The sequence below is a fragment of the Hyperolius riggenbachi genome, chromosome 6 (genome assembly GCF_040937935.1).
Source record: "Hyperolius riggenbachi isolate aHypRig1 chromosome 6, aHypRig1.pri, whole genome shotgun sequence".
Classification (NCBI taxonomy): domain Eukaryota; kingdom Metazoa; phylum Chordata; class Amphibia; order Anura; family Hyperoliidae; genus Hyperolius; species Hyperolius riggenbachi.
The window spans coordinates 326,290,716-326,300,034 of record NC_090651.1 but is presented as its reverse complement, the minus strand read 5'-3'; the positions used below and the strand labels follow the sequence as shown (position 1 = coordinate 326,300,034).

The 9,319-nt window shown below is 44.0% G+C and overlaps 1 protein-coding gene across 2 annotated transcripts in view; it reads left to right on the top strand.

The window, feature by feature from the left end:
- The window catches only part of LOC137522891 (uncharacterized), a 29,963-nt gene extending 28,906 nt beyond the window's left edge, over window positions 1-1,057 (top strand). For both annotated transcript variants that reach the window (XM_068243027.1, XM_068243026.1), the window contains exon 6: window positions 1-1,057. This exon is cut by the window's left edge and continues 295 nt beyond it. The gene's annotated coding sequence lies outside the window, so the exon portion shown is untranslated.
- Window positions 1,058-9,319: the final 8,262 nt, after the last annotated feature.

The window sequence follows — 9,319 nt, the reverse complement described above, 5'->3', positions numbered from 1 at the left end:
ACTGAAAAGGCTTGGTGTTTCTTTAACAGTTTCACAGCATCAGAATTGTTTTTCTTTCCCAAGCCTCATTTTTAGCTGCACAGAAGAAATCTGCCCTGGCATTTTTCCCCTGATGCTGTGCAAAGCATGATGGGATTTATGATGTTGTTCTCCTTCTGCTGTTTTGGCGCAAATTTGTTTTTTTTTATTTGAATTTTGAAGCCTAGCGCACGCAGCTGGGAGGGGTGATCAGGACATAGGACAGTTGGAACTGTGTCTCATGCTCCCTGTCACCTCCTTTCAACCAAAAAGATGGCTGCCCCCATGAAATCACAAACATTTGCCTGTTCTTTTAAAACAGGGTGGGTAAGAGATTAGATTACCTATCTATTTTAATTAACATAACTAATGTAACTTAATGACAGTATGTTTGTTTAGACTGAAGTTTCCCTTTAACAACCATGCATCAATCATTAGGGCGACAGTCCGCTGTACAAGCACTATTGAGACACGTTACTTGGCTATAGCTAAGCACAGTGTACTGTTTAATGAAGAGGGGAGGAGGGGGACGATGGGGTAGCACACGTTTCAACGACTTTTGGCGGGCAAGGTAGTCACATAGACAATGTACTTGTTTGGTTTGTTGTCCTTGTTTACAGATCTCCAGAAATTTGCAAGCATATACAATAGGGATACATTTTACAGCCCTGGTCTGTTTATATGAAACATAGTGTCATTTCCTTGAACTGTTTAAAAAATAGTAAAAAAAAATAAATGCTGTAGATACTGCATGCAACTGTTATCACACAACCACTAATTGACAAACCTCATCAGCGATCAGCAATCCTGACTAAGATCTGAAATAACTCAGATGTATATGGAAAACAGTAACCCGATAACAGTAGATACATCTTATCCACTCATGTCTATGGATCTCTTACGATATTTCCACTGGAGGTGCTTGAAGATCTCTAGTGTTGTGTAGTGAGTCTTATAAGATACAATAAAAATGGAAAATCATCACCACAAAGCTCACAAATCAACCTCTTTTGGAGGTTCAGAACCATTATTTTCTCTTGTACCTTTCCTCTTTTTATCTTGGTGTACAGATCTGTATAAATAAATGTATTTATCTACTATGCAACTGATTTTGCTAAATGTTATGTTCAATCTCTGTAAAACTGCCTTGCTTATCCTGAGATGCTAATAATATAAAGGATACTTGGTGATGAAGATGTGGCTGGAGGCAGGATGAAGTTTCTGGAGGCATGGTGAAGATGTGTCTGGAGGCATGGTGAAGATGTGTCTGGAGGTGTGGAGTAGATGTGTCTGGAGGTGTAATGAAGATGTGTCTGGAGGTGTGATGAAGATGTGTCTGGAGGTGTGATGAAGATGTGTCTGGAGGTGTGATGAAGATGTGTCTGGAGGTGTGATGAAGATGTGTCTGGAGGTGTGATGAAGATGTGTCTGGAGGTGTGACAAAGATGTGTCTGGAGGTGTGACGAAGATGTGTCTGGAGGTGTGACGAAGATGTGTCTGGAGGTGTGATGAAGATGTGTCTGGAGGTGTGATGAAGATGTAGCTGGAGGTGTGATGAAGATGTGTCTGGAGGTGTGGAGTAGATGTGTCTGGAGGTGTGGAGTAGATGTGTCTGGAGGTGTGATGAAGATGTGTCTGGAAGTGATGAAGATGTGTCTGGAGGTGTGATGAAGATGTGTCTGGAAGTGTGATGAAGATGTGTCTGGAGGTGTGGAGTAGATGTGTCTGGAGGTGTAATGAAGATGTGTCTGGAGGTGTGATGAAGATGTGTCTGGAGGTGTGATGAAGATGTGTCTGGAGGTGTGATGAAGATGTGTCTGGAGGTGTGATGAAGATGTGTCTGGAGGTGTGATGAAGATGTGTCTGGAGGTGTGACAAAGATGTGTCTGGAGGTGTGACGAAGATGTGTCTGGAGGTGTGACGAAGATGTGTCTGGAGGTGTGATGAAGATGTGTCTGGAGGTGTGATGAAGATGTAGCTGGAGATGTGATGAAGATGTGTCTGGAGGTGTGGAGTAGATGTGTCTGGAGGTGTGGAGTAGATGTGTCTGGAGGTGTGATGAAGATGTGTCTGGAAGTGATGAAGATGTGTCTGGAGGTGTGATGAAGATGTGTCTGGAAGTGTGATGAAGATGTGTCTGGAGGTGTGGAGTAGATGTGTCTGGAGGTGTAATGAAGATGTGTCTGGAGGTGTGATGAAGATGTGTCTGGAGGTGTGATGAAGATGTGTCTGGAGGTGTGATGAAGATGTAGCTGGAGGTGTGATGAAGATGTGTCTGGAGGTGTGGAGTAGATGTGTCTGGAGGTGTGGAATAGATGTGTCTGGAGGTGTGATGAAGATGTGTCTGGAAGTGATGAAGATGTGTCTGGAGGTGTGGAGTAGATGTGTCTGGAGGTGTGGAGTAGATGCAGGGCCGGGCCGAGGCATAGGCTGGAGAGGCTCCAGCCTCAGGGCGCAGTGTAGGAGGGGGCGCACAATTCATTCAGCTGTCACTCCTAATTGTGTTTGAAGCAAAAAGAAATGAGAAAAGGGGATACATAGCAGTGACTGCAAGCCAGATAACTAGATATTAAGGTGTGGGGAGGTTGTGGGCCCTGTGGCACCTCTTAGTCTAATAGCAATCAGTGTGTGACAGCTGGGTAGGCAGGGATGGAGGGGCGCACTTTGGTGTCTCAGCCTTGGGTGCTGGAGGACCTTGTCCCGCCTCTGAGTAGATGTGTCTGGAGGTGTGATGAAGATGTGTCTGGAGGTGTGACAAAGATGTGTCTGGAGGTGTGACAAAGATGTGTCTGGAGGTGTGATGAAGATGTGTCTGGAAGTGAGATAAAGATGTATCTGAAGGTGTGGAGTAGATGTGTCTGGAGGTGTGATGAAGATGTGGCTGGAGGTGTGATGAAGATTTGGCTGGAGGTGTGATGAAGATGTGTCTGGAAGTGTGATGAAGATGTATCTGAAGGTGTGGAGTAGATGTGTCTGGAGGTGTGATGAAGATGTGGCTGGAGGTGTGATGAAGATTTGGCTGGAGGTGTGATGAAGATGTGTCTGGAAGTGTGAGGAAGATGTGTCTGGAGGTGTGAGGAAGATGTGTCTGGAGGTGTGGTGAAGATGTGTCTGGAGGTGTGATGAAGATGTGTCTGGAGGTGTGATGAAGATGTGTCTGGAAGTGAGATAAAGATGTATCTGAAGGTGTGGAGTAGATGTGTCTGGAGGTGTGATGAAGATGTGGCTGGAGGTGTGATGAAGATTTGGCTGGAGGTGTGATGAAGATGTGTCTGGAAGTGTGATGAAGATGTGTCTGGAGGTGTGATGAAGATGTGTCTGGAGGTGTGATGAAGATGTGTCTGGAGGTGTGATGAAGATGTGTCTGGAAGTGAGATAAAGATGTATCTGAAGGTGTGGAGTAGATGTGTCTGGAGGTGTGATGAAGATGTGGCTGGAGGTGTGATGAAGATTTGGCTGGAGGTGTGATGAAGATGTGTCTGGAGGTGTGATGAAGATGTGTCTGGAGGTGTGATGAAGATGTGTCTGGAGGTGTGATAAAGATTTATCTGGAAGTGTGATGAAGATGTGTCTAGAGGTGTGATGAAGATGTGTCTGGAGGTGTGATGAAGATGTGTCTGGAGGTGTGAAGAAGATTTGGCTGCAGGTGTGACAAAGCTGTGGCTGGAGGTGTGTCAAAAATGTGTCTGGAGGTGTGACGAAGATGTATCTGGAGGTGTGACAAGGATCAGTCTGGAGATGTAATGGTCCATATGCAATTCACTTTTTCTTCTGACGTTTCTCCTAGGAAATCATTTTTCATATTCAATTCAAATGAACTTTTTAGCACTTTGCAATAGAAAAAGAACCAACAAGTCCTTGAAAAAGTACTGTCAAAATTATTTAGAATATTCATTTGCTTGCTGGGGGTGTAAAAGGCCTTTTATTTACAAGTTGTAAAAATATCACCTAGGAGAAAACTCTGGTGAAAAAGTGAATTGCATATGGCCCAATGTGTCTGAAACTACTGCACGGTGCAGTTCTATACTAGGCTGAATTAATTTGTGCCCTGGTTGCCATCTAGTGGTCAAATAATAAATCGCAGGAATCCGCATTCCTCTCTTCACTGTTGAAGACAGCTGCTGGTGCTAGTAGAGAATAGGATTCCACCATGAAGAAGAAAACACTGTAAAGTAAAATGGTGTCCAGGGAGGTAGGGTAGAGCCTTCAGTCTACTATTTAGTGATTACTAGTATGTGTAGATACATAGGTATGTTAGTTTGAATGTGTATTTGTATGCATGTGTGCCAATGGAAATGTCCCGTATATGTGCAGGCAGACGTGATTGTTTTATGACTGGGTATGCATGTTTATATTTAATGTGAATGTATGCAAGTGCAATGTATGTGTTTGATATTTTAATACTAGCTGATGGCCTGGTGTTGCCCGGGTATGTATTTGGCTGGTGCTGGCTCCGCGCGTGCACGAGTGGCGTGCGGGCGTGTGCACGAGCGGCGGGCGCGGAGTACAGACAGACCTAGCCCATTTTTAAACGGGCTAAGGTTACTAGCTTATAATATTAGTAGGATTAGTGAGATACTCATGTATGTATACAGTGGGATGCGTAAGTTTGATCAACCTTGTTAATCGTCATGATTTTCCTGTATAAATCGTTAGTTGTTACGATAAAAAATGTCAGTTAAATATATCATATAGGAGACACACACAGTGATATTTGAGAAGTGAAATGAAGTTTATTGGATTTACAGAAAGTGGGCAATAATTGTTTAAACAAAATTAGGCAGTTGCATAAATTTGGGCACCACAAAACATGAATGAAATCAATATTTAGTAGATCCTCCTTTTGCTGAAATTACAGCCTCTAAACTCTTTCTGTAGGTTCCAGTGAGGGTCAGGATTCTGGTTGAAGGTATTTTGGACCATTCCTCTTTACAAAACATCTCTAGTTCATTCAGGTTTGATGGCTTCCGAGCAGGGACAGCTTTTTTTAACATACACCACAGATTTTCAATTATATTCAGGTCTGGGGACTGAGATGGTCATTCCAGAACGTTGTACTTGTTAGTGGATTTTGAGCAGTGTTTAGGGTCGTTGTCTTGTTGAAAGATCCAGCCATGGTGCAGCTTCAGCTTTGTCACTGATTCCTGGACATTGGTCTCCACAATCTGCTGATACTGAGTGGAATCCATGCATCCCTCAACTTTGACAAGATTACCAGTCCCTGTACTGGCCATCCAGCCCCACAGCATGATGGAACCACCACATTTTACTGTAGGTAGCAGGTATTTTTTTTTTTTTTTGGAATGCTGTGTTCTTTTTCCTCCATGCATAACGCCCCTTGTTATGCCCAAATAACTTTAATTTTAGTTTCATCAGTCCAGAGCACCTTATTCCAAAATGAAGCTGGCTTGTCCAAATGTGCTTTAGCATACCTCTAGCAGCTCTGTTTGGAGAAAAGGCTTCCTCTGCATCACTCTCGCATACAGCATTTCCTTGTGTAAAGTTCACTGAATGGTTGAACACAGTGACTCCATCTGCAGCAAGATGATGTTGTGGGCCTTTGGTGCTGGTCTTTTGGTTGACTCTGACTGTTCTCACCATTCGTTGCTTCTGTCTATCCAAGATTTTTCTTGGTCTGCCACTTTGAGCCTTAACTTGAACTGAGCCTGTGGTCTTCCATTTCCTCAAAATTTTCCTAACTGTGGAAACAGACAGCTGAAATCTCTGAGACCACTTTCTGTGTCCTTCCCCTAAACCATGATGGTGAACAATCTTTGTCTTCAGGTAATTTGAGAGTTGTTTTGAGACCCTCATGTTGCTACTCTTCAGAGAAAATTAAAAGAGGAGGGGAACTTACAATTAACCCCCTTAAAAACTCTTTCTCATAATTGGATTCACCTGTGTATGTAGGCCAGGGGTCACTGAGCTTACCAAGCCAATTTGAGTGCCACTAATTAGTTCTAAAGGTTATAGAATCAATAACCAACCCGGAAGGAGGAAGTGTTTGTAATCACGTGACCACCGCTTGGACCGCATCGTGGGAGGCGCCGAGGGACGGACCGAAGAAGACGTCAGACAGGTAAGATTGACCCCCGCCCACCACACACAAGTAACTGGGAGATATCCGGATAGAACTATCCGAATGTCCCACGGATCCGGATTTGAGCAGCTCTATTCACCATTAAAGGATACCAGAGCCGAATAAAGCTAAAGAAACAGGGGTAGCAGGCATATACTATCATCTGTCATGATGCCCACTGCTCCCCCTGTTCTCCTCTCTGGCCCTCGTATCTTGCCTAAAAGCCTCCCGGGATCCTCTTCCGGGTCACCAGAGCCAGGCTTTACTGTGCAGACGTTCACCGTGCTGTGTGCATCCTACCGCCGCAATCCCATGGCCAGGAGCCCACTGCGAATGCGCATGACATCACGATTACATCATGCACATGCTCAGTGCCCTCCCGGTCACGGTAGTGCGGCAGTAGGCCGCGCACAGCCCGGCCTGCGCCTGCACAGTAAAGCCCAGCTCAGGTGACCCAGAAGAGGATCCCGAGGGGTTTTAGGGAAGGTACGAGGGGCAGAGAGAAGAACGGGGGGAGCAGTTGGCATCAGGACAGGTGATGGTATATGCCTGCTTCCCTTGTTTCTCTAGCTCTGGTATTCTTTAACTTTCTTGTGTTCCTCCACCCTCTGACTTTATCTCAGTGCCCATGAATTATGTTAAGTGTTAATTGCATGAGAATGTAAATTTCCCAATTAATTCATATCCATGGGGTAGGGGCAGGTGGCATTAAGAGTGCCTACATCTGAGGGCCCCATGAAAGTTTGGCTATGGGGCTCCATGATCTCTAGCTACGACACTGATAGGTTGTGACATCACTGGGAGGGCAGTGCGACATACCAATATAACATAAAAAGTGGGTATCCTGAATCATTTACTGCATTGTACCATACTACAGTGTCTCTTTAACTACTTAACGACCGCCCCACGCCAATTGGCCCCAGGACCGCCTAACGCCAATTGGCGTCAAATCCTGGACTTGGGATTTGCAGGAGATCGCGCACAGGCTGCGCACGCATCTCCTGCTTGAGGGGCGGAACTCCGCCCTGACTTCAGTCTCCTAGCGGCTATTGCCGCTCGGGAGACTGTTAGATGTCGAAATTGCCGTCTTTACACAGTGTACAGCGCTGCGATCAGCAGCAGCACTGTACTGGGGACAGCCGTGTGACACAGCTGGCCCCCTGGGGGACTCAGAAGCGATCCGCTGTGATAGGCTGAAGCAGCCGATCGCTGTGATAGGCAAATGGGGGGAGGGAGGGTAATATGCATATGAAAAAAAAAAAAGTATAAAAAATGACACAGAAAATGTTTGTTTATAAACAAACAAACAAACCTGGGGGTGATCAGACCCCACCAACAGAGAGCTCTGTTGGTGGAGGGAAGGGAGGGGGATCACTTGTGTGCTGTGTTGTGCGGCCCTGCAGCTTGGCCTTAAAGCTGCAGTGGCCATTTTCATAATAAAAGGCCTGGTCTTTAGGGGGGTTAATCACTATGGTCCTCAAGTGGTTATATAATCTAACAGCAAGGAGAGGATGAACACAATTACAGAAAGAGACTGCCCCTTACAACTACTGGCTTATGACCTACCACATCCTCAGTGTCTCCTAGTGTGACACTTCTTCTGACACTTCAGAAGAAGATGTGTTGTGATGGGGATGTCAGACTGCTGTACTCAGCTACATGGAGATGCGCTCTTACAGGTAATGTAAGATCCTCTGCTGGGCATGAAAGAGCAGAGATGGATTTTGCAGTAGTGAAGGTGGGATTTCAGCTTGTTTTCACCCAGAGGGAGAGAATACTTGCTTGGCAGATGGAAAACGTCATTATTTCCCACAATGCAAAGAGGTTCACAGGCAGCAAACTATCAGAACCATGGTCATGACATCACACTGTGGGAGGGGTTTCACCACAATATCAGCCACACAGATGATCTATTTGAGAAAAGGTGAAGATTTCTCGTGGGAAAAGGGGGTATCAGCTACTGATTACAATAAAGTTCAATCCTGGGTTAAAGTTCCTCTTTAAATGTATTTCCGCTCCCCAAATTTGGCTGTGAATTTGCAGAAATGTGTATTGGCAAAGATTAACGCAAATGTACGCCATTATTGCAAAAAATCATGGCAAGTTAGAAAGTACCCAGTTCGCCATAATACTGAGCATAGAACATTTGCTTGCTCATCCCAAGTAAGTCATCTATTGTATGTCCCTCATGCTTGTATATTTCTCCTACTTTCAAAACACCACCACCAAAAAGAAACCTTTCACTTGCTGGCTAACACTGTGATAGGTACCATTGTTATTACATATTCAATGTTACTCACTTTGTCAGTGGTTTTGATGTTGTGGCTGTACAGTGTAACTGTCCAGGATACAGTACTCTTTAACCACTTTGCATCCAGATCTTGTTTTCCCCTGATGGACCAGAGCAGTTTTGACATTTTAGCTATTTCCCTATTTAATCAGCAATAACTTTATCCCTGCTTATGACACCTAAATAAAATATACATTGTTTTTTTTCCAGACTAACTAGCCTTTCACTGTATGGCATTTTTTTTACCTCAATCAATTTTGTTTTCTATGCATTTTAATAGAAAAAAGAGGAAAAAATGAAAAAACACATTATTTCTTAGTTTTACCAATTCCAGTTTAAGAATAAAAAGCGCTATTGTAGATAAAATCTAAATTTTTGTTTGGCTTTTTCTACTGTTCATCACAAAACTTAAATTACATTCCTGTCACAAATTATGGTGAGGATATTTGATTTTGAAATAATGCTACAGTGTGTATTTTTCACTATGAACTGGGAAAATAAAAGTATTTTTAATAGTAAAAATCAATCTTATTGGCTCAGGGAACATATATTTGCTTTCATCAATTAGTGCTGCATCAGATAGTGCCAGAGGTTTTTCACAGGAGCAAGCCCAATCGTGCACAGCTGTGCTTCAGCTACACAACTTATATCTACGTCCTTGTGACTTAGATGAAGTCACAGAGAACGTAGATATACTGTCGTGGTGGAAAAAGTGGTTAAGTTAAAGCTCCTGTGTTAGTGTTGCGTTGTGACCATACAGTGAGGCATAGGGCTTGATTCACTAACTGGCGCTAAGCCGGTTAGTGTGCCTTATCACTTAGTGGGCACAAACTACAGCGCTAACCTTATATGAGGTTACTGTGCCTTATCTGAGGTTAGTGTGCCTTATCTGAGTTAGTGTGCCTTATCTGCAGTGTGCGATGTAGCTTTGT